Source organism: Corvus brachyrhynchos, unplaced genomic scaffold (assembly GCF_000691975.1).
Source record: "Corvus brachyrhynchos isolate BGI_N302 unplaced genomic scaffold, ASM69197v1 scaffold162, whole genome shotgun sequence".
In the NCBI taxonomy this organism is placed as follows: domain Eukaryota; kingdom Metazoa; phylum Chordata; class Aves; order Passeriformes; family Corvidae; genus Corvus; species Corvus brachyrhynchos.
In genome coordinates, this window is record NW_008236696.1 from 1,898,433 (window position 1) to 1,921,432 (window position 23,000).

Here is a 23,000-nt window from a genome sequence, read left to right on the forward strand (position 1 = left end):
TCACTGTCTCACGAGTGTCTCATCCTCACCGTGTTCACAACTCTAAGCTCTTCCCATTGCTCCTATTTCCTTCTACAGGTTGAAAGTGCTTGGATGGAGCTCTGAGCAGCCTGGTCTAATGAAAGGTGTTCCTGCCCATGGCAGGGGGGTTGGAATGAGAAGAGCTTTAAGGTCCCTTCCAAACCAAACCATTCTGTGATCGTCTGACTGAAAGCATGGAAATGTATTGTACTGAACTACAATAGAACTATTAAACTTTTTTTTTTTTCACTTTGACATTTTTATTCTTTGGTGTGTTACTAATGGACTGACAGAGAGAAAAAAGCTGCAAATGGTCATCGTAAGTTTAGCCTATGACAAATTGCAGGCACAGCAGATTTGAAGTCTTTATTTCAGTACCACATAGTTTTGTAACTAGTTTTAAGTACACTGTACAAACTTTGTCACTAATAACCCCAAAGGTATGTTTTTACACTGCTTTCATCTCTTACTGGCTTCTTCCCATCCTAGTGTCACATCATACACTTCACATATTTTTTATAATTCTCATGTTACTTTTTAGTCTGTGTCATCTTTTATATTTCTCCTAACTGTGTCAGAAAGCAATCATAAAAATGATTTATTTTTACTCCATGTGGAAGTTTGTGGGTATTCAGAAAGATTATATGAGGGTTTTAGTGCTGACTTCATTAGCTGTGATCCTGTTCTTATTCAAATCCTTGCTGGCAGAACCAGTAAAATAACGTCAGAGGATTTTTATGTGTGTGGAATTATGTAATTTGTTTTGTAATTATACAATGAATATAGAAGCAGGAAAAGAAAATGCTTTTTCATTAATTATTACACAGGAAAACACAAGAATTAATCTTTTAAAAACTTTTAGGTTGTGGGGGAGCATTGGGAATGATGCCATGTCAAATATTTATCCATCCCTTCCGGACAAAGTGTTGTGTGAGGTAAGAAAGAAAATGCAGTTAGAACAGCAGAAAACATTCATGGCCACGTTACACATCGATCATTCCTACAGGGAGGAAAAATATGTGCCCTGCATTACTTAAAGGTGCTGGGAAGTAGGATGGAGCCTAATTCTGTTACGGGAACAAATAATTTTGCCCTTCCTGTAACAGGTCAGTGTTTTTGCAGCTGCTTTTTGTCCCTGAACATACTGGGCTTATGTGGCTGTTGCTGGAAACTCGATGGCTACCAACAATAGAGTTTTGTATTTGTCACTCCTGAGAAAATGTGGAGCAGAGCTGGGCAGAGAGGCTTCCTCTGCTGAGAAGGGACCTCTGAAGGATCCTCGTGGGTGGAGGTGTCCTTTGACTGGAGGAGAAGTGTGTTTCAGCCCTGCTGAATAGAACAAATTGAATGGTTTAGTGTTTGAAAATAGAAAAATGAGTTTGTATGATCAGGGCCTTGATCTTGTGTCTTTACCAGCAGCATGACTGAAATCACATGAAAAGTGATTTCTGTCATCAAATTCCACATTTCTGCTTACACCACGTGTTCCTGATAGCCTGAAGAGAGGAGTCAGGAGTGTTTAGCATGCAGTGATCAACTTGCCTGAGCTCTGCAAGTGATTTTTTTGGCTTATGTCCGTGTACTTGCACAGCTGGCACACACAGGCTGGCTGTGGAGGGAGGTCAGAGTCCCCAAGGACAGGTTTCATGGTCCTCCCGTCCGTGTCACTCAAAGTGTCTCAGCCTCTTCCTGACCTGGGATTTTAGCCTGCAACTTGCTTCCAGAAATAAATGAATGAATACAAATGCAGCTGCAAGAATGCAGCATGGTTCTCACTTACAGTAAATACACTGGGCTGATTAATTCTCTTGACATTTTCCTTACGCCACTGACCAAAATAACATTGCTGTTATCTGTGTCAGTTGTTTTATCAAGCTTATCTCGTATCAGGCAGTTCAGCTCTGCCTAAATAAAATATTCTTGATGCTTATGGTTGCACTCAGAATTACTTTTGCAAATCAGTTAGAAATGATGACCTGTTTAACCAGGGGTAAGGTGAAAATCTCCTGTACTTTTTGACATTTAAAAAAAGAAAAGTTGGATGAAGTGGAATATGCATTGAGTGAGTGATACCAAAAGCTGCCAGACTTCTGAGCTGTGTCTGCCCCTGTTATCAACTACAGTAAAAGATCTGTGGATCTGCTTAAAAGAGGGCGTTTTATTCACCAGGTAAGTCAGGTTCATTGCTGATTTATACTGGGGGTCTGCTCCAGACCACCCACCCAGGAATTCTGAGTGGATTGAGACCTTTTATAGACAGAGGAGCAGCCTCACATTCTCAAGCCTCATGGAATCCTGGTCTAGTGGGAGATATCCCTGCCTGTGGCAGGGTGTTGGAACTCAATGAGCTTTAAGGACCATTCCAACGCAACCAATGCTGAAGTTATTTGAGTGTGTAGTGGCACACTTTCATTTGGAGGAAGAGGCTTCTAAAATGGTGTTACACTAAATGTTACTGTGTGAATTATTTGCTTTGTGAGTTTTTTTTCCCCAGTGACATTGATCCAGTTTGATCCATGTGAAACTTCTGTGAAATTGCAGCAATTTTACTTAGTTTTGCTGTAAAAAAGTATCAGGAGGAGAAAGCAGGAGGCTGTGGATGCTTTTTGGTCATATTAACTTGTATTTAGCTGCAATGAGAAAAACTCTTTAAGCAGTGTTTAATTTTGAATGCAATAATCCTTGTGATTGTCAGTGAAACCAAGTACAAGTTAGTCACCCTGCTCAATATCCAGTACACCTTGAGTGGTGTTTGTAAAGTGTTGTGAATACCCAGGTCCATACAGTTTTGTCACACCATACTTCTTTGTCACGTCATCTATAATTAAATATTAAAAGTAGAATTTCTGATATGCATCAGGCTGGAAAAATTAGGCAAAGAAGTCATTGTCAAAGATCTGAGAAAATTACTGAGAAAGCTCATGTTAAAAGTTGGAATATTGGAAGGGTTCTCTCTTGATTTCCTAAACCCATCTCTATTTTGCTAAAACGTGCTTCTCTGGGTAGGATGTGTTCTTCTATATGTAGTGGAGTTCTGTGCCAGAATGTCTTGCTCGTGTGGCAATCCAGCCCTTGCCTTCCTTAAGTGAATTCTTGTTTCACTGTGGTGGGACTGTGCTGTGCTGGTTGGGCTCTCCGCTTTTGTTAGCGGTGTTATTCATATGATGCTTCTCTTTAAACAGAAGAACGATGGTATTTGTGAGTATTTATGCTGCTTTTTGGTGTTAAAACTGTGACCCATCACCAGGACCACCCTTTCCTTCTGACAGGGAGAGTGAGTTGTGTCCCATTCTAGAAACAGACAGAAATGGTTATGGAATGTGGTTTGAGCCACTCAGTTGCTATCAAGTAACTGGCAGCACATGCTGAAGCCAAGTGGCTGAAACAAAGAAAGTAAAAATAAAAAAAGAAAAAAAACCCAGAAAAATTATTTCTGGTGATGTGAAATTCACATCATCTCTCAGAACTTAGATCTTATCTGGCTGAGTGCTGCAGATGTACTTGTATGTACAAAATGTGCTCTATTCAGCCCTTGAATAATGAAGAACTTGCTGTAGAATGAGTTAAACTGCCCTGTGTCAAGGGAAATTTAAAGAACTGACCTATATCAAAGTAATTAATACTAAAGCCATCAGTTTGATAGAAATCTCTCTAAATACCCTCAGAATCTACATGTGTTCTCTGAATTCACTGGTTTCCTTAAGAACAGTACTGAATATTCATTGTGAGGATGTAACAAAATGACTTTACTTGTTCCTGAGAGTCTAAATTTTAGACTAATAATAATTAGGAAAAAACCCAAACCCAACCCTCAAAAGAAACCCACCAAAACCCCCCTATTGATCTTTGATTTGAACAGAATATTTCAGACAAGAAGCATGTTACTTGACAGTTTTTAGTTACTGTATTTGTCCATCATAAAGGTTTTTGCCAACATTACTGTTACATGAAGTTTGCAAAAAAAGCTCTCTCTGCAAAGGAAAATGTTTTTCAGAAAAAGATATGTAAATCCACCCAATTCTGAGAAGGCTCAAAGGGTAAAACTGATGGTTCCTCAGTCAGTGACCATAAATTTGGCCTTTCAGTGTAACATAGCTTCCACATAAAAACAATTTGCCTTGACAGTGCCTGATTAAGTCTGTTTACATCATCAAGGAAGTTTTAATTCTCTTGTGGTGATGGTATTAAAGGCGCTTCACTCTGCTGCTCTGCAGTTCTTTGGAGGAGAACTATTTAAATTAAAGGCATAATACTCATTTTACTGCGGAGTTGCATCAAAAATACAAGTATGAAAGCACTATCATGCTGATGGAGGACTATATTGAAAAGCATCAAATAAAATTTATACTGGAGGAACTGTCAGTGAAAAGGGTAATTAATCAACATCCTTGCACATCCTATTTTTTATTTTTGTTTCTATTAGAATCCTCTGAACATGACAATAGTGTATTTTTCTGATTAATGACCAATCTGTGCATTGATCCAGCAGATTCAGTTACTGTTTGTGATTGGCTTTCTGTCTAATACAAATACTGCTATTCATTTTCTATTCAAGGACCTAAGTATTTCAGAACTTCTGAGATTTTAAGGGCTTTGGAGAGGTAAGTGGTTTTGCTATGTCTTAGTGACCAAAGAACAATTATTAAAAAAAAAAAGGGGGGGGGGGGAATCCAAAATTCCAAAAAAAAAAAAAAAAAAAAAAAGCATAAGACATACATACGTTTTTTATCTCACATAAATATATACTCTGTACATATTGATAAATATACTACAAATACTTACATATTTTTATATACATTAATAAATGCACACAATCTCTTCACAGCAGTTGGGCACTATTATGTGCACCACAGTATGTAAAGGTTATCTCTGACTCTGTCATTTATTTTATTCTTGATATGAGTTTGACACTTGAGCATCATAAAACACACACTTTTTAGAGTGCAGGATTCATTCGTAGATTGTGCAGTTTGCCTCACCACCCTCTTCCTTTCTTATTCCAAAACTGGTAATACCAATTTCTCAAGATTTTCATTTGAGTTTCTGACTTGTTCAGCATCAATAAATTGATCAATAAATGACATAAGTTGTATGTCAAAAGAAAAGATTCTCGTGAACACCCTGGAGTGTTTAAGCTGATGGGACTCTGGCAGGGATGGTAATTGCAGTGGGAGTGATAGGCACTGTTCTCTTCTGACCCCTCGCTGTGGTTTCTGTAAAAGACAGGACATGCTGTATGAGATTTTTCTCCCACAAATTTATTTTTTAGCATTTATGAAGCTATCTAGTCATCTTTTTGAACTATTGTGAATGTCAGTCCACTGCTAGGCTGTCATTCAAAAATAAAGATCACAAAAAAATCAATTATTAAACCTATCAGGGTGCAAATCTGCAGGCAGATGAATGGTGCAGGTGCACCTGATTGTTCCTGTTCTCTGGACCTCTTTATCCAAAGTCTCGGTGTTGCACTTTGAGCTGGGCTGCAGCAAGCTCATGGAAACTGTGCTGCTGACTCCAGTCAGTTAGTGATTACAGTCTCATGTAGGAAACCTTTTTCTTTTAGTGCTGATGTCTTGAGTGGGCTTCTAACATTCCTGATTCTCGGCAGGGTATTAGACCAGAAGGTTGACTTCTACTCCCATAAACAACTCAGTGTATACATTTTTTTTTTTTAAAATTTGAGGTCTCCATATCTCATTTCATAGGAAACTAATGGAATGTAATCCATTACCACCTATAGTTGGGTTTTTTTTTGCCAGTTTCCTGTTTAAATTATCTTTTCTGTTTTAATTTTCACATTAGCCTTCTCTTTGATGTAATAATTGAGTCTTGTTCAGAATAAAAGGAAAAAAAACCTTCACTGAAGAATATGTTTCAGAGATTTAAAAAGAAGTAATTTGTAAAATTGCATTATTTAATAAAACTCTGGATGATTTCTCGTACGGGTTTTGGCTCTTTAACACAGTGCTATTCATAAAGATAGCTGTCAAAGAGGTGACAATGCCTGGAAGATTTTATAGTATGAAGGGTCAAAACTGGCCTGTCCTTACAGAAGGACAGATCTGTTCTAGCTGCAATACTGATCATACTGGAGTCCAATAACTCATCTCCTTGAATGCAGTTCATTTTCATTAATGACCTGCAATCAGCCTGAACATAACTCCTTAGTGCCTGATTAGTAGAACATTTAAACTTAACAGAACATGGCATTAAGCATCTTCTGCAGAGGGGCACAGGTGGCCCATAGATTTTTGGATGAGGATGACTGTGAAAATTTCAAAGCAGACAAGGGGATGTTCTTGGTGAGCATCATCACCTGTGCTTGTGCAAAATGTGATCAGTCCAGGAGGGCGGCACAGGAGAGGATCAAAACTGTTCATACCCCAGGTAATGAGGAAGTAATTTGTTTAATTTAAATGTAGTAACCATTGCAAGTCATCAGAGGGTGACATCAGGGTGCCAAAAGCCACCGGTGGTTGGTTGGGTTATTTTCTAATTCTAATTTTCTATTATAAAATAACTCAATATCAGACTTTATGTCAACTTTATGCTCCTTGGTTTGTAGGTGTGACGTGAATATAGCAACCCCCTGCAAGGGCTTTGGTGGGGGGGAGGGGTTGGACTGGATGATGTCCAGAGGTCCTGTCCGACCTTAATGAATCTACCATTCATACCTGTAAAAAAAACCTGCATACAGGGAGGCACAAGTGGTTTTGGTGTTTTTTGTTTTGTTTATTTGTTTGGTTTTGGGTTTGTTTGTTTGTGGTTTGTTTGGTTTTGCTTTTGTTTAATAATTAGGTGAAGGAAATTATGTTTTCTTTCTCTAGAAGTCCTCGTGTAACAACCCTTGTGGTTAAATAAAGTGTAATTGGACTATGGATCCATAGGTAGCAGTAATCATTGTAACTGTTAGCCTGAGGAAGATGCATTTAGCCTTATGAGTGTGTTATTAATAGGGCAACATTATTTTGGGTTGTTGGGAAAATCAGTATTGAAATACAGTTGCCCTGAACATTAATATCATTAGAACAAAGTAATGCTTTCTGGTTGGTAGTGGAAGATGATCTATGACAAAGGAAAACTCACGGCTTGCAGAGAAGAGAGTGCTGTAGGGTACAGTGTGCCTCTGCTGAAAGGCTGGGCAGTGGGAATGAAAAAATAACCTGGGAATAAATGACATTCTGACACTGATTTTCATAAATCTCCAGTTGTAGGTTAATGAAACGTTTTATTTTGCACTCTGGGAGTGGTGCTCTGTGTGCTCTGGCAGCCCATTGGATGTTTATTGTGGTTGGTGGTAAGGGAATGCTGAGAGCTCAGGATTTAGCAAGGGAAGTGTTGGGTACCACACAAGGGACAGTGTTGATTCTGGTGCTGCTTTAGAGTTTTAGAGTAGCATCAATTTACTGTCTCACTGGGCTGAATCTTCCTGGTGTTAGACTAATGCAAATTGTAACTGCTTGATGGATAGATGGAACCAGAAATATCTCCCAAGTCTCCATTCTGCCACTTGAAAACTTAAGGTGTAAAAATTTATGGCTGACTCACCCAACTTGTGCCATCATGGGGCATTCAATTATGGATCTATGAGGCTGGCTTGATATTTTTCATTTTCTAAACTTCTGTGCAGTTATTCATTCCAGGACAGATTCAAAGTGTAGTGTTCTGGAAATTGTGTGTCCCTTCTCTCTTAAACTGTTGAACTGCTGCTAAGAAGCCTCAAGGGGAATAAAAAAATAACTGAGCTGAATCAGATCACCCAGGCTGTGTTACCTGCTGCCACCTGCTCACAGGATGATGAGAACTTTGGGTAATGCCTGCTGATTTAATGGTGATGATTTTCTGTGTGGTCATTGAAACAACTGCTAAGTTTTGTGTTCCAGTACTTCCACGTTTTCTGCATGTATTAAAGTTACTTGAATTCAACAACACATTATTCTAGCCTGGAAGTAGTTCAGTGGTCGCTTGGCCTTACTCTGCTTCTTGCCTGGGCTTGTGCAATCCAGATGTGCTTGGTTGGGCAGTGGGGGACAGGACCAGCACTGAAAGGAAATGGAGCCATTGGGGTCAGCAGGACTGAGTGCTGACTGGTGCTTTCTAGTCTAAGTAGGTTAAAACTCTTGGTAGGTTGAATATTATGTCTTTCTTGAACCCCACATGTTATTTCTGAGGGTTTAAGATTCTTTTTATGTAATAGGGCATAAAACACCTTCCTTTTCTTCCTGCTGGTGCTGCTCAAACGGTAACTTGTTGCTAGGATAGATAATGACTATCCTTGGTGCTCTTTTTACTCAGGGAAGGAAACAGCTGAGACACTGCTAGGTTTGCTTTGGCCACCCAGGAAAACCAAGCAAAGTCTTGAGGGAGAAAACCAATTGGTCACTGGCAGGAGGCAGTGTCTGAGGACTTCCCCAAGTTTAAACCAAAGCCACTGTTGCTGTGTTGAGAAGACCTGCTCCAGGGCAGAGGGTGCAGAGATGGTGTCAGAGCACTTGTTCAGCATCTGGCAGGCAGATGTGTGATCCAGGTGGGAAAAGCTATAACTGCTCTTTGACGTGGCACAGGAGTTACTTCCCCACTTGCTACATAGAACTGAGTCTTAGTTTGTATTTTAATTGATGCAGTATCCTCTGAAACATTTAGAAAGTGCACTGCATGGTGATGCTGGTCAGTCTGCAGGTGTGATGTTCACAGAGGTTTACCTGAAGCCTCCTTTATTCAGTGTCCCATCTGTATGTATCTCTCAGTATTTTGCAGAGAGGGCTTGCAGTTAGAAAGCCTGCTCTAGGCTGGGAATTCCCTAACCTTGGACCTAGTTGCCACTCCTGGGGATAGGACTTCTGTTCTACAGTGGCAGGGATAGCAGCTCAGGGCTCTGTGCTACATCTGGCAAGTTTTTTGGGAGGAGTGCAAGTCCTCAGCACAGCTTCCTGCCTACACACAGGGTGGTGCATGGGGCTGCCGGGTTGTGCTTGGCCATGGACAGGTCCTGGAGAGTCATTCCAGACTCCCATTTTTCTCACATACTGCTAAATAATGGTTTGTGTGTCACCAGATGCGTGAGGAACCTCACAGGGGTTGGTGGTGAGGGTTGTGAGCTTTCTAGGTACTCTAATGCAGGCATATTATTTTCTAGCTAAAACTTGGTTATTTTTTCCTTAAATGTCTCTGGTATTAGGTAATACTGGCGTAAGGTGGTGTAGATAAAGTCTCTCTAAATCTGTCTCTAATCTTGTCTAAAACCATATGCTTGGCAGCTTAAGAGCCATAAGTAGAGGATGCAAATGTGAAACATCAGGGATGTTTATGTGGAGCGCTAAGGCATGATTCATACTGAAATAATTTTATGTTGTGTATTTCTAGCTAAATATTAGCAGAATTCATATGACTACCAGAACTTGATAATGTGTGAAAACTGTGACAAAACCACTTGAGATGCACTTAGGTTATATTTCAGGAAAAAAGTTAGAGAAGACTCATACATCACTGTAAGAAATAAAATGCATAGTGCTTCAGTAAATGTATTTTAAGTATGCAAAAAGAATAAGAAAAAGCAAATAAACCTATTAGAAGTAGTTGAAAAAGTGTTTTGTAGGTGTTTGTTGTGTGAATATTCTTTGTTTAAAATCATCTACGTTCATTTCCTCATATTGTCCCTTCATTTTTGCCCTTTCAGAAGCTTTCTTCTAGAATGGTCTAGAAAGTTTTCATGCAAGGCATTTCTCTTTCCTTGAAAGCCAAGCACTTGCCATTCTTTCCCTTAAGGAGTTTTTTGTTCAGTTGTAATATAACTTACAGCAGCGTTGGAGCACTGTTAATGGCAGGGAAAACAAGCACAAGGCAGGTACTGGGGAAGCCATCTATGGCAGGCAGGTCTCCATTCCTGCAAAATTAATGGGTTTCGCTTCAGTCATGGCTTAATTAATATGCAGATTATTTATACTGCTACCAGAGGAAATGGGCGTTGTGCAGACAGTCACCAGTTACTCCGTTTTTTCCCTTTTTAAATCCAGTTTCATGTCCCTCCTTGATCCATGCTACCTTGTATTCTTCTAAAAAATGTACTACATATATAATACATGTATGTATAAATAAATGTAAATACATGTTAGTTAACAGAAGCCAAATTGTGTGCTTACCTTGCTTGGCGAGTGGTGCTTTGGGGTTCTTTATAGTGGGTGTACAAAGCAAGGCTGGCACTGCTTCCCTCGGTGTGAGGATTTGGCTGCACTGGCGCTGTGCTTTATGTCACTTGAAAGTGATATGGACTAATTATTTCTATGGATTGTTTTCCACATGGTAAAATAATGTCAGTACCGTTCCCAAATAGCAACAAATTTGGTAATTTAAAAAAAAGGAGGGAGAGTGACATATTGGGAGAGAGGGAAAGTCAAGTAGGGCAATATATGGTGTGTCAAACAACTATGTAATTAGAGGAATGGAAAGACAAAAAATATTTGAAATAAATTTATTTCTATTTATCTGATATCTGAAAATCAGAAACTGATGAAAAGCTTCTCTTACTTTGTAAAAGGAAGAGTGAGTTGCATCAGCTGTCTCTATCTCCTGTGTTATTTTTCCCAGGTTGTCATTCCTACTAATATTTCCTGTCAATGCTTTCCCAGCTCTCTTAAATCTCGTTTTTTGCAGACTTGTTTGAAGCCGAGAGGTAGATTAAGGTCCTTGTCCCAGAGGTTTACTTCTGGCTGCTTCTGCTGGAGGGTAGAGGTTAGAGATGGAGCCTGCTTCGTGTATTTGTAGTTTTTCTTTGAGATGGTTAGCGCTTGAGTTCACTGAAAGCATGAATCCCAAACTTCCTTTAAAATAAAGCCAGGGGTAAGTGGAGGTTGCTGATTTAAGGCTGTTTCTGTTCTATAGCTGGTGGAAACCTGAAAGACCTGATGTTTCTTACATGAATGTCCACTTTCTTTTACATGTAAGCTTTCTAGACAAGCAGCAGATTATGAAAACATACATTTTAAAAAGTGGTGAAATGGTTTCAAGTGGCTCCTAAAGTGTTTCTTTTTTAGAGATGAACTATCTTTATATGTTTATCAAGTCTTTCACAAGTGGAGAGGGATGCTTGATTCTTTGGGCTTTTTCTCTGCAAAAGAGCTAAGCAAGCTTTTATTCAAATGCAAAGATTGATATTGAAATCAATTTAAAGATAAAATGCAGAAGTATCTGACATGCTAGCTAAATTTTTTAGGACTGTGTGCCACTCTTAAAAGTGCTACAGAGATACACACATAAATAGGAGAAGAAAGTGGTAAAGGAATGGGGAATATAAACCTTCAGGCTTTCTTATTAGCTGAAGTTGAAAAATAGAAGTCCCAGTTTTTTGTCCTTTTTCTTCAGATTTTTATTTTCCCCCCTAAAACCAGAATTTCTACACAAGAATCCATACTCAGCAGCTGAAAGACAGCAGGTTGGGGAGCTAGCACTCTCAAAGCAAACAAATCCTTTCCTATCACACACTCTTGTGATGTCTTAAAAATAAAGAAAAAAATCTCATTTTTTGAGCCTTCATGTGATAATCTACAGTGTAGTAAATGTAAAGGTTTACCTGGTTTGTGTTCTGTGGTTTGTTTTTTTTTTTTTTTTTCTTCTGAGTGCCCAGTACTTCCCAGTTTATGAATTCAGCACGAGTTTTTCAAAGCAGTGTAAGTAGAAACAGAACTTTAAGAGGCTTTACAAGTGCACCCAGTATTTGCTTTACAGATGGACAAAGAAGAATTTGCTACATTGACGAATGCATCTCGGATTTCCTGAGTTAGCTGTAAAGATGTGTATAGCGTGACTCGGACTAAAGATGTTCTAGCAAGTTGGACTGACTGGTGTGAATGTTTTGTGTGATGGCTCCACTAAGTTCAGCATCTTTGCATTATTTATAGCCATCTGCTTGATGTGTTGAAGGCTCTGGCTCAATTAGATTACCTTTTAGCAGGAACAGCTCTCAGGAACAGTGCAAACAGGCATGTGTCTGGCTGCTGCAGAATAAATAAGAGAGTAGATAAAGTCAGCAGTGTCTTCCTGCAGGGCTCTTTTACTGCTTTACTTATGGAATAAAAAGGACACAAAATGAAAGTATTTCAGGACAAAATATGTGATGACCTTTGCCCCTGCAGTGTGAAAAGTGGGTGTTAAGGAATGGAATTACCCATGTATTTACGATGGATTACAAAAAATGCCCAAAACCAATCCACATACCAATGAGTTATAAATGCCTCTCAGATGCTGAATTTCCAAAAATCTACATTTTCGTTTTGTAGGATGGAGTTATTTATAAACTTAATTGGAGTGAGATGTGGAAGTGACATTTTAAACAAGGTATTTAGAAAGACCAGCCAAGAGTGATGGAAACCACAACATACTGTGGTGCTGTGGCCACAGGCAAGTCCTTCAGTCCTATTTCAATCTGTTTCTAACAGGAGCACTGGGCCAACAGCATTCCTCTTCTGCATGATCTGGTTTGGAGATGAAATTTGCTCTCAAATGAGTCACTTCACTGTGGGAATATGGGACAAGTGAAGTAAGTTGCATTGACTCCCTCTTTTCCTTTCTCCACCAACAATTAAGAACATCTCTGATGCTTGTAGAGAACTGTAAGCTGTACTCAAGAGAGTGCAGCCCCAGAATTTCCCTGTGTGCCAAGTAATCAGAGTGAGATTGAGAGGCAAAATAGTCTTTGACCTTTTTCTGCTTTTCATAGCAGGGGTGAAAGTGAAAAGATGAGCAAGATCTTCTGGAGGTCAGCAGTGGAGTTAAGATCAAGGAGTGCTCAAGCATTCATTCATCTGTGCTGAATAAACCCTATCAGTAATGCAAAATAAGAATGTTAATTAAGAAATGTGAATGGGTGGTGACGGTGCTGGTATGGAAGAGAAATGCTGAGGGAGTAGGCTTGTAAGCTTTTGATTGTGTTCCCACCAAAAACCTGCACCTGGGTGTAGGAATGCCTGTGTCAGTCATTCCTGAGAGCCAGCACCTCAAGGGTGATGTGAAAACATTGAGTTCCACAGTCAGTCAGGAACATGTCTCTGGGAAAACTGTGGAAACTTAGGTTTGTAAGTTGCACTATACTGACCTTATGCACAGTATAGTCCTAATTTTTTAATTTTTTTTTTATCTCTTGAATTTAACTTTTATTAACTGCTCAAGAAATTGTACGCTAAGAGTCAGCATTTTTAACGTTGGCACAATGGAGCAGTTTCAGTAGTTTGGAGCTTTTTTGCATGTTGATTAGTGTTTGTTTATGGGGGAAAATACTAGAAGGATGTGGAATTCTGCCTCCACAGAGGTGAAGAGAAGCTGTCCACTCTAAGGACCATGGCTAACTGGAGCACACACATCAGTTACACTCTTAGTTGTAATTGTGTAATTTGGGTTTTAGCATCTGCCTCTTTCTTAATTGGACAGATTGCAACCAATACAAATTATTATGACAATGACAGTAATTACAGATTGATAAATTAGAGGAACAAAGATGCTGCAAATAATTTGTTCTCTCCCCTAAATCATCTCGGTCTGCAGTTGTATGGAAACGCTGCCATTTCTTCATCCTCTGGAAGTTGTTTTTCACTTTCAAGCTGCTTCTCAATATTCTGAAATCAGCCTGTTATTATCTTAGCATGACATTTGGCCTGCAGTTCCCAGCTAGGGATGGAAAAGGCTATCATTGGGCCTCTCTGCACAAAATAGCTGGGCAGAACATTTCTGTACACAGGGACTGTTATTCTCACCTTTTGAAGAGCAATTTCTTTGATGACTTGGAGAATATTTGACCTTCAAAGTAAAAGCTGCAGGCAGTACAATTTGCCTTTGTAGTAGTTGTGTAGAGAGGGTTGGATTTTGTGTGTATGTCTTCCTTGTTAGTTTTGAGAATAATCTCTTCACTTTTGTGTAAATTGCAGTGATCTTTGTTGAACTGGTTAGTCCCATTCAGACTTAGAACTGAGTTACCAATAGTGGAGAACAGGTAATATTTAAGAAAACATCCTTTCTTGAAAAGCTCATGGAAATCTTAAAAACCTCTTCAGCTATAGATGAGAAAATCAGGTTTCCTGTATTTTCTGTGTAAGGTGTACAGTGATTTTCTTTTTCCCCGGCAGAAAACCCTCTCTTGTTGTGCCTTCAAGCTAAAGGAAAAGAGGATGTGATGTGTGGATGGAAAACCTGTCTCCAAAGTACCTGTACCCCAAACAACTGCAGGTCTTGCACACTTGCCAACTAGCAAAAACATGTAACCTTTCCTTAATTTGAGGATGACATGGGATGCTGCTCCATAGAGAGGTCAGAGCAGATCCTCAGCTCTTTTAGAACTCTTCATATTTATTTTATCTCCTATCAGAGGCACTTCAAGAATTACTTCAAGGGAATATATATATATTTAAATAACACAACATTATTCTTAAATTTAATCTGGAACTCGTGCTTCTAACTTCTTGATGAAATTTCAAAAAAATTTGCACTGATTTTTAAAACCTTGGATGTGTTCTTGAATACTGTAGCACAAGTAAACATTGCCAGCAATTGAAGATCCCACAGTTAGCAAAGAAAGAATTGTTTTCCTATTGAAAAGATTTTTGCACTAACATTTAATGATTTTGCTGAAAGAATAAATGTTTAAACTTTGCTCTGTCCACTGTTCTGCCAACTGTGGAGATTATCGATGTGTTCTCTACTTTTGTCCAGAAAATCCAATACATGGGACTGACCAAATTCAAGTGTTGCAGGTGCACACCAAGGGGCAGGATCTGATTACATATTGAAGTAATAGCTGGTTTCTTACTTGAGACCATAGTATTTTCTAAAAAGAGCTATTTCTATTGAGGCATGAGAGTGTTGATTAAAAAAAGTTAAGGCAGAAAGTCCATGCTAAACAGTGATTGGTTATTGTGAAACACTTGTCTGTATTAATATCTGCTGTGTTGCAGTAGGTGTTAATATCTTAAATTTAATACTAAGGTTTAAATTTCAAATTTAATCAAAATATTATGGTTTATCTTGGGATTGCCTTTTCTGTCTGAATACTGTGTACTAACAAATAATAAAGTTTGGTTAGTGATTTTTTTTTCCAAAATCAGTGACGTTTTGTCTAGATTTGTATCAGAATAAGTAAAAAGATTTTCCCCTCCGTTGCAGTAGATTGGTCTCTTTCGTTCATCATAATGTAATTTTTCCACCTTTCCCTTTATGTTTTACCAGTTGGCTGTATTTGTAGGAGACTTGGGCAAGAGGCTCAAAGCTGCATTTTATTGGAGCATGTGTCTGGCTTCTTGTGACACTGGGATACATCTGTGGACAAGGTTGAATTAGTTATGTGTATTATTTGTATTGGTTTATGGAGCACTGCTGCACTCTGTGGACAAACAGTGCATAATCCGGTGTGTGTTAATGCACTGTGGGTTTTGATGTGCTCTTCTAATACTTAATGCAGAAAACCCTTCAGCTTTGCTCTTCGTTCTGGGAATAAATGGGTCAAACTAATCAAAAGGTTAGAAGAGCTGACCTTTGTAGCAGCTGGGCAACAAATTCCTGAAAAGCATTGCTGGTTTTACCCAGTCCCTCCTGAATCGTTTTCATGAATTATTTTTATTTCCAGTAGATTATGTATAACCAGAGGACCACAAGCACTTGTTAAAAGAGTGCTGGGATCATTCCCCTCTGCTCACATATGGACTTGATGAGAGCCCAATATTCCAAAGTACTGTATGTGCTCCTCTCTTTGGATGGGGGAGGATGCTTGTTAACTTCTATAAGATTAGGGACTGTAAGAGCAGATAACCACACACAGTTGTTTACTGCTAAATAAAAACACATGTAAATTCTTCCCTGGTACAGAAAAATCCATATTCATGTGGCCTTGTCTTTGAAAATGACACTTTGCAGAAGATTAGGAAGGGATTGTGCAGGGGGGGGTCTCCATGCTATAAACTCATCTTAAAAATCTGAGAAATAGTGTCTTTCACAGGCACTAAGTTAGCAGGTGAATTTGTGACTGCCAGAGTGGAGGAGAAAGAAGATGAACTTCTGAGAAAAGAAAAGTGTTTATTTATTTAGGACTATTTGAGTTGTTTCCAGAATCATAGAATCTTCTGAGTTGGAAGGGACCCTCAGTGACCACAGAGTCCAGCTCCTGGCCCTGCACAGGACACCCCATGTGCCTGAGAGCATTGGCCCAAATGCTTCTTGAGCTCTGTCAGGTGTGGTGCTGTGACCACTTCCCTGGGGAGCCTGTTCCAGTGCCAGTCACCCTCTGGGGGAAGAACCTTTTCCTAATATCCAGCCTAAACCTTCCCTGGCTCAGCTCCAGGCCATTCCCTTGGGTCCTGTCACTGATGCCCAGAGAGCAGAGATCAGTGTCTGCCCCTCTGCTTCCCCTTGTGAGGAAGCTGCAGACTGTGTTTAGTTGGAGAGGACACAGTTCACAAGTAAGACAATACTAAAATTTCTTGGAGATTACTTGCTTAGAGTAATTCTTGAAGCTTTTGTTCTGCGGTGTCTTTTTTTTTGGGCAAGACATCATTTAATTTGTAAAACACTAGGATGGTATTTATAGAGTAAAGTCTCTTAACCTGAAGTCTGGTGATGTATTGGTATTTAAAGCAGTGATAATGCTGTTAGTGAGGAGCTTTAATTGCATGATTATAGACCAACAAAATTAGACACAGCAACATGCAGTCATGATAACCCAGTGATATGCTAAATTTATAGATAAGACTTCCTCTCTCTGCATTCCTATACTGTCAATATACAAAAATGTTCCTAAAAGCATGTACTTCAGGGAATTTGGTGCTTGCTCCTGCACAGCACTTTGCCAGCCAGTTTGGTGACGGGCTGTATGGATTTTAGCACATTTATAAGGTTCAATGTCTCAAAGATGGTTATTCACCGGATGCCTTTGGAAAAATCCCTCTCCATGTGCAAGTTTCTTACCTTCAAAAGGTTAATCTTGGAGGATACTGTGTGAAATCCATCAGGAGTCCAAGGTGCACAAGGGTTATTTTATGGGATCCCAGCTGTACCTGCGGAGTTGGCTTCACTCATGAGCTGCACTGGGAACCCCCCCCAGCCATCTGTTTTGCAACCCATTTTGAAAAAACACCAGAGCAAAGCACTCAGATTGCCTGTTAACAGAAGACTGAAGTTTATGATGACAGGTCAGCTTGTAAACATGGATTTACTGTTCTCTTTTATTGTGTGTCTATGCTAATCCATAGTTACATGTTATAAACTGAGACCTCCTATGAAATTCTACATGCAAATCAGACATTATTCTGTATTATTGTGATAGGGTTTTTTTTGGGATGTGATCTTTGGGGCGCATGAGTTACCAGGAGGTGTATGTGACAGGAATAGTACTGATTGTAACTATCCCTTTTCTTCAGTGAAGTGTTGCACAGTCTGTGGCACTGCCTGCTCTAGAGCAACATCCTAGTTTTGTGCAAGGACGAGGCAAAATGTGTCTTATTACTGAGAGCGTGCTCAGCAGCACAGTTGGGAATGATTAAATGCTGCTCAGAGCAACATCTTTGCTCATGACACAGTGATTCAGCACTTCATGTTTCTGAGCAAGGAACAGGACTGCAGCCATCCCCTAATTGCTGTCAGCCTCGTGTACAACCAGTGTTTTCTGCTTGGGTCCTGTGCTTTGTCCATCCTCTGCACGCTCATTCTCGTAGTTAAACCATGGCAAGTTAGCTTGCAGAGGTGTTACACCCTGGAGATAACAGTTGAATAGCATCATTCATTAAAACAAAACAAAACAACCTATATGGTCTCTGCTGCTTTTCATTTTGAAATAGGAGAATGATCTTGGCACAGGGCATTTCCTGGGGATTAATGACTGGCTGGGGTTAATGGCCCTTGGCTGCGCTGTGGGCCATCAACTCCTCCCTGCTGGTCATTAATCTGCAGGAAATGCCCTGTGCCAAGATCATTATTGTTGTATTTGGGTTCTTTGAGAGCTGAATTCGGGAACCCACACTGCTCTAATGTGTGAGAGCCTGCTGGGTGTTCTTACATTTAGGCCCTACACACTATAATTTTTTTTCCTGAGCTTATCTGAAGTTTCCAAACGTTTCTCCTAATGGAAAGTGTCTGTAACGCTTGAGGTCCTTTAGAAATACTTCACTGAGCAGCAAGCAAGGTAATGCTAAACTTCGTGGTGAAAGTAAAAGTTCTATGTAGCAAACATTTTTTTAAAAGAGTGTGTACTTGGGGGCAGTCTGTGCCTTTTAGTCTGGCCTAGAGCAGCAGGCAGAGCACTGGACCTGGCATGGGAACCGGACAGGCAGAGTGTCTGGGCTGTCTGCTCTAGGGTGGGATTGCACAAGCTGGAAAACCCTTCTTGAAGCAAAGAGGGTTCCCATTTTTAAGAGATTTTTGCTCTATTGGGAAATTAAGAGGAAGAAGTGAAACTGATTTTCTCCGCTACCACCTGCTAACAGTGTGCACAAAGTGGAGTTCTGTTCATTCTCCCTATGTGATTTCAAGTTCAGAATGCACAAGTTTTTTTTATAGATTTTATGTAGTAACTTTATCGTGTCTTCTTGTACTCTGTACTGAAATTGGTTTAGGGTTGAATACAAAATTCCAGAATGGAAAAGAAAAAAAAAAAAAAAAAATTTCCTTCAAGTAGGTCAGTTTGGTGTTGTGGCCTGGAAGAGGCAATTCATGACTATTGACATATTTCTTTATATAAGAAAATCAACCAAACCATACAAAAACACCACCCACATGCCAGCTACCACATTTCTATTGATTAAACTATTAGAGCATATTAGAAGTAAGGTTATGAAGAAGTGAAGCTCATGTAGCAAGCAGTAAATGCAGTTTTGAGGGATTCAGCTGGGGAATAAAGTTGGTACTGTGCATTCATCTGACATTCTTAGATGACTGTTTTTATGTCAGTGAATTAATGAATTTACTGAAAAGTCTAAAAATCAGTGTTGTGCCCTGCTTTTTTTTTTTTTTTTCTTCTTCTTAACATGATTTTTTTTTCCTTGCTCCTTCCTTTCCCTCTGTGACTCAGACAGGTCTGTGAAGTGTCCTGGTCTTTCCTTCAGAGGCTTTGCAAATCGGCAGCCTGTTGCTGTCCTCCTCCCAGTCCTCAGATGTACCACGCTGTGAAGCTGCCTTGGGTCAACAGGAAACCTTGAAAATGTGCATTTCAGATCTTGAAAATGCCACAGTGTGCATGAGATTTGAAGACAGCTGCAAGCTTAGCAGAAACTGTCACATCTCTATAGACCCTTGTGAGGGATTTAGTAGCATTTCATCAAGGAGAGGGAGAGATGTTTCATCAGGAGAAAAGGTCCTGGTTCAGAGCGACATGAAGACTTTTAGAGATCTTCAGATTAAGTGTGAGAGTTGGATTTTTTGGGATGAAAGTATATTCATAGTCCAGTCCTCATGTCTACAAATCAAGGATTATTTCTGCTGTTGTGGAAGAAACGCTCTGAAGTCATTCTCTGTCGTAGTGATTACGAACTGTCAGTCTGAAAGTTTTACCTAAAAAATATGATATGACAAGAAGTAAAGATTGCTAATACTTTATAACTAAACAATACTATTATAGCCGTATTTTTGTTCCAGATGGAATGGTAATTTTTACTCTGACAATAAGCCTGTAACAAGGAGAAGACAGCCTGCCATTACTGGCATTCCATGTGCATTTTAGAAATAGATTTTCATGTTCTGTCACTTAGCCACTGAATATCAGACATGATGTAGGTAAGTCAGGAAGTTGATATTGTTGTCGATGCATTTGAGAGACTCTGTTAGTGAAAGCAAAGAAGAATGCAGTGAATAGCAGGGGAGAAATGACAAGCCTGCCTTTGTTTGCCTAATCTAGGAAGATGCAAAGGAATGGGGAAAAAAAAAAATTACCTGTAAAGAAACCTTGCTTAAATTCCAAAGTATCTTTGTTTTGCTGCTAGTCTGGTAAAGCCATCTTTTATTGCTTTCAGACTATAAACTTTAAGGAGAAAATATCTAGTGTATCCTGCAGCCTTTTGAGTTAGAAGGCATCCATTTACTTGCAAACCTTTGCCTGGTTTGTCACAAAGACCTTGGGGTTTTTTTTTTTCCTTTGGATGAAGGGAGCAGGGTAAAAGAGCTCATAGGGAAAGGGCAATAAGTCATGAGAAATGGATTTTCCAGCTGCTTCTTTCTCTGCACCCAGCCTTGATAAGGACTGGTTAGAATGGATCCCTGGTACCAAGAAGTGGGGGATTCCCTTTTGGCTACATTGACCTCACTGAGGGATGAGCATCAATCCTGATGACTTGTATATGTGTAAATAATTTTCTAAAGTGCATACAAGGATAAACCAGGCTTTGTGTCTGCGCTGGTTTTAGCTGAGGTAATTTCCTTCACAGTGGATAGTACTGTTGTTGTTGTCAGACATACCTAATTATTTTACTTTGTTAGTGTCAGGATGTGAAATGAAAGGTGGTTTTTGTTGGTTTTGTGCTCTTAAGATCACTGGCTTTACATAAGGTTAACCAGCTAACAGTTATTTTGTAGTCAGCAACAAAAACAAGGCTGAAGGGTTCAGGGTGATCTTCATCTCAGGTAGGTCAGTGCTATCTTTACTGTATGGTTAAAAAACCTGTCAGAAATTGAGTAAATGTTAATTAAAAAATGTTGTGGGCTGCAGACAACGTTTCCATTAAAACTAAATTTAAATGGAGAATTCTGAAGCAGTTTTGCTGGAGCTAGAGCCATCAGATCAGAATGATGCTGAGTAGTTTAGATGGTCTGATGGCACATAGCAGAATGCCAATATTTGATTGTTATATACCACACTTGTTTGACCTACTGTGGCTTTGTGTCTGTTTCCAGAAATTATCCCAGTTTTATCTTACTGTAATGTTTTTCTAACTGCTCTAATGTTTACAGAGCAGTATTTAGAACGTGGCAAAAAACATGGAAGCAGAATGATGCCCGTATTTTATCTACTGCATGTAATACTCATTCCGAAGAGGGATGATTTTGTTAGCTGCTATTTTTCATTGTAAAAATTATCGGGTGGTTGTGTACATTTCTTGGCTAAATTTTAGCTAGTATTTGTCTTTGCTTCTCATTTCCTACCTGCCAAACATTTGAATGTGTTATCCCAAGAAAGAGATGGAGCCTGTGATAGTGATTATTAATTGTGGAAAAGTAAGTAGCTGTCAGTAACACTTTAAAAACTTGTTAGCCAGATACTTGTCTATATGTATGTGTTGCTTAGTTTTGTTGGCTTCAGCAGAAATTTATCATTCTCTTTGAAATGTGGAACATCTTAGAGGAAAGACAGGCTTAGCATTTGCAAACCCCAAGATACCAGGAGAACTTGGTTTGCAATCATAAAGAGAAGCAGTCATACCCAAGAGACATCACTGCTGGACTAAGAAAAATGTTTGCCAATCAGCAATATATAATGAATAATGAACAATATTTGTCATCTCCCCGAAACTGGGGCATTGCAATACAAGTTGTACAGCTGTTATTGTTTAATTGCAGCTGGATTAATAAAATGTAATTTTTACAGCCCATTTTCAGTATACCCCTGGGGAATACGTTTTATTACCACTTTGGGTGTCTTTTAGTTAATAATTTGTGCCTTTTGAGCATAAGTGTTTGGCTTCAAATCCCAGATACAAGTTTATTAAAAATTGTAATAGTTCTTAGAGACTATAAAATGAAATGAAGTGCACAAAATGTGCATTTCCAGTGCTTGAGTTTAAAATCATTTTTTTACTTGACTAATTTCAGTGTTTCCGAGATTAGAAAGTATTGAATTTAAATAATTGTTAAATATTTAATTTTCTAGACATACAGCATTATTTTCAATAGATTATTTATATTTGTTAGTAATTAAAGATTCAGAATGGCACTGAGAGGATGTCGTCATAATACGTGACTTTTAGAACTTGCCCAATGTTTATGGAAAGCAGTGGCAGTGCAGGGAAACAGAACTGATATTTGAAGTCAGAAACAAGAACAAGACAGTAGTTAAATGATCTGATTTACAGAATAAGGCTGACGTGGTCAAAAATAATTGACAATCCTTTTGCAGATAAACTGGGCCTTGTTGCTGGTTGAATGGGATCTCCTGTTAAAGTGAATCAGTTCTTGGCTAATTTCCCTTTGCTTATCACTGGCAAATTCTCTAAGCAACTGTCAGAGATGCAAAGCTACCTCTAGACAAAAACACTTCCTTACAAATTCCCTCAGACAACTGGAGTAATTTCCCAGTTACCTGTGAAAAGCAGCACCTCTCCAGCCTCTGAGCTCCACATTCATGTGCTTGTATCTCTTTGCCCTCCACATCCAGCAGTTACTCCCATTCAATTATTCTGAAATACAGAGAAACAAAACCCTCTCTTATTTTTGGGATGTGGGACCTTTGCTTCTACTTTGATTGTTTTCAAGTTTTAAGCTGGTGGTACACAAAGGTGAGAAGGTGCCACGGTGCAGATGTTGCTGCCTGATGCTGTGAATGTGCTGCTCTTTCTGCTGTTCTCTAGGCAGTCTCAGTAGACACAAGTAAAAGTTGATCTTTTTTGAGATGGAAAATGTTGAAAATGCTCTCCTTCAAGTGGGACATGGTTTTTTGACTGGTTAGACAAGCGTGGTACCTGGTGATTCCAGTCTTGTTCCTTTCACAGCAGAGTGTTGTAACTCAGTTGGTTAAATTGAGCAAATACTGCTAGAATGAGAGGGAAAACAAACAGTTCTACTGTGAGCATTTAAAGGAGCTTACTAAAACCATGTTCACTGTTCTCTGTGCTTAAACAAACAAAAAAAACAACCAAAAAACCCCCAAAAGAATGCTTTAGTAAACATTTGGAAAAAGATTCACAGAACCCTTAATACAAATTCTGTCAGCGTCAGGGGGAAGGCTGAAGAGGAGGAGGCCTAAAAAAGATGATACTCTGCAATATTCAGAGAAACTCAATTTCAGTATTAGATTTTTCCCAGAAAAT

At 39.2% G+C, this 23,000-nt stretch overlaps 1 protein-coding gene across 4 annotated transcripts in view; it reads left to right on the forward strand.

Moving 5' to 3' along the window:
* The window catches only part of NAALADL2 (N-acetylated alpha-linked acidic dipeptidase-like 2), a 395,166-nt gene that overhangs the window by 22,079 nt on the left and 350,087 nt on the right, over positions 1–23,000 (forward strand). For 2 of the 4 annotated variants that reach the window (XM_017726897.1, XM_017726898.1), the window contains one exon: positions 12,453–12,553. The exons of the other annotated variants lie outside the window; for them this stretch is intronic. The gene's annotated coding sequence lies outside the window, so the exon portion shown is untranslated. The remainder of the gene's footprint in view (positions 1–12,452; positions 12,554–23,000) is intronic. 4 annotated transcript variants of the gene reach the window in all.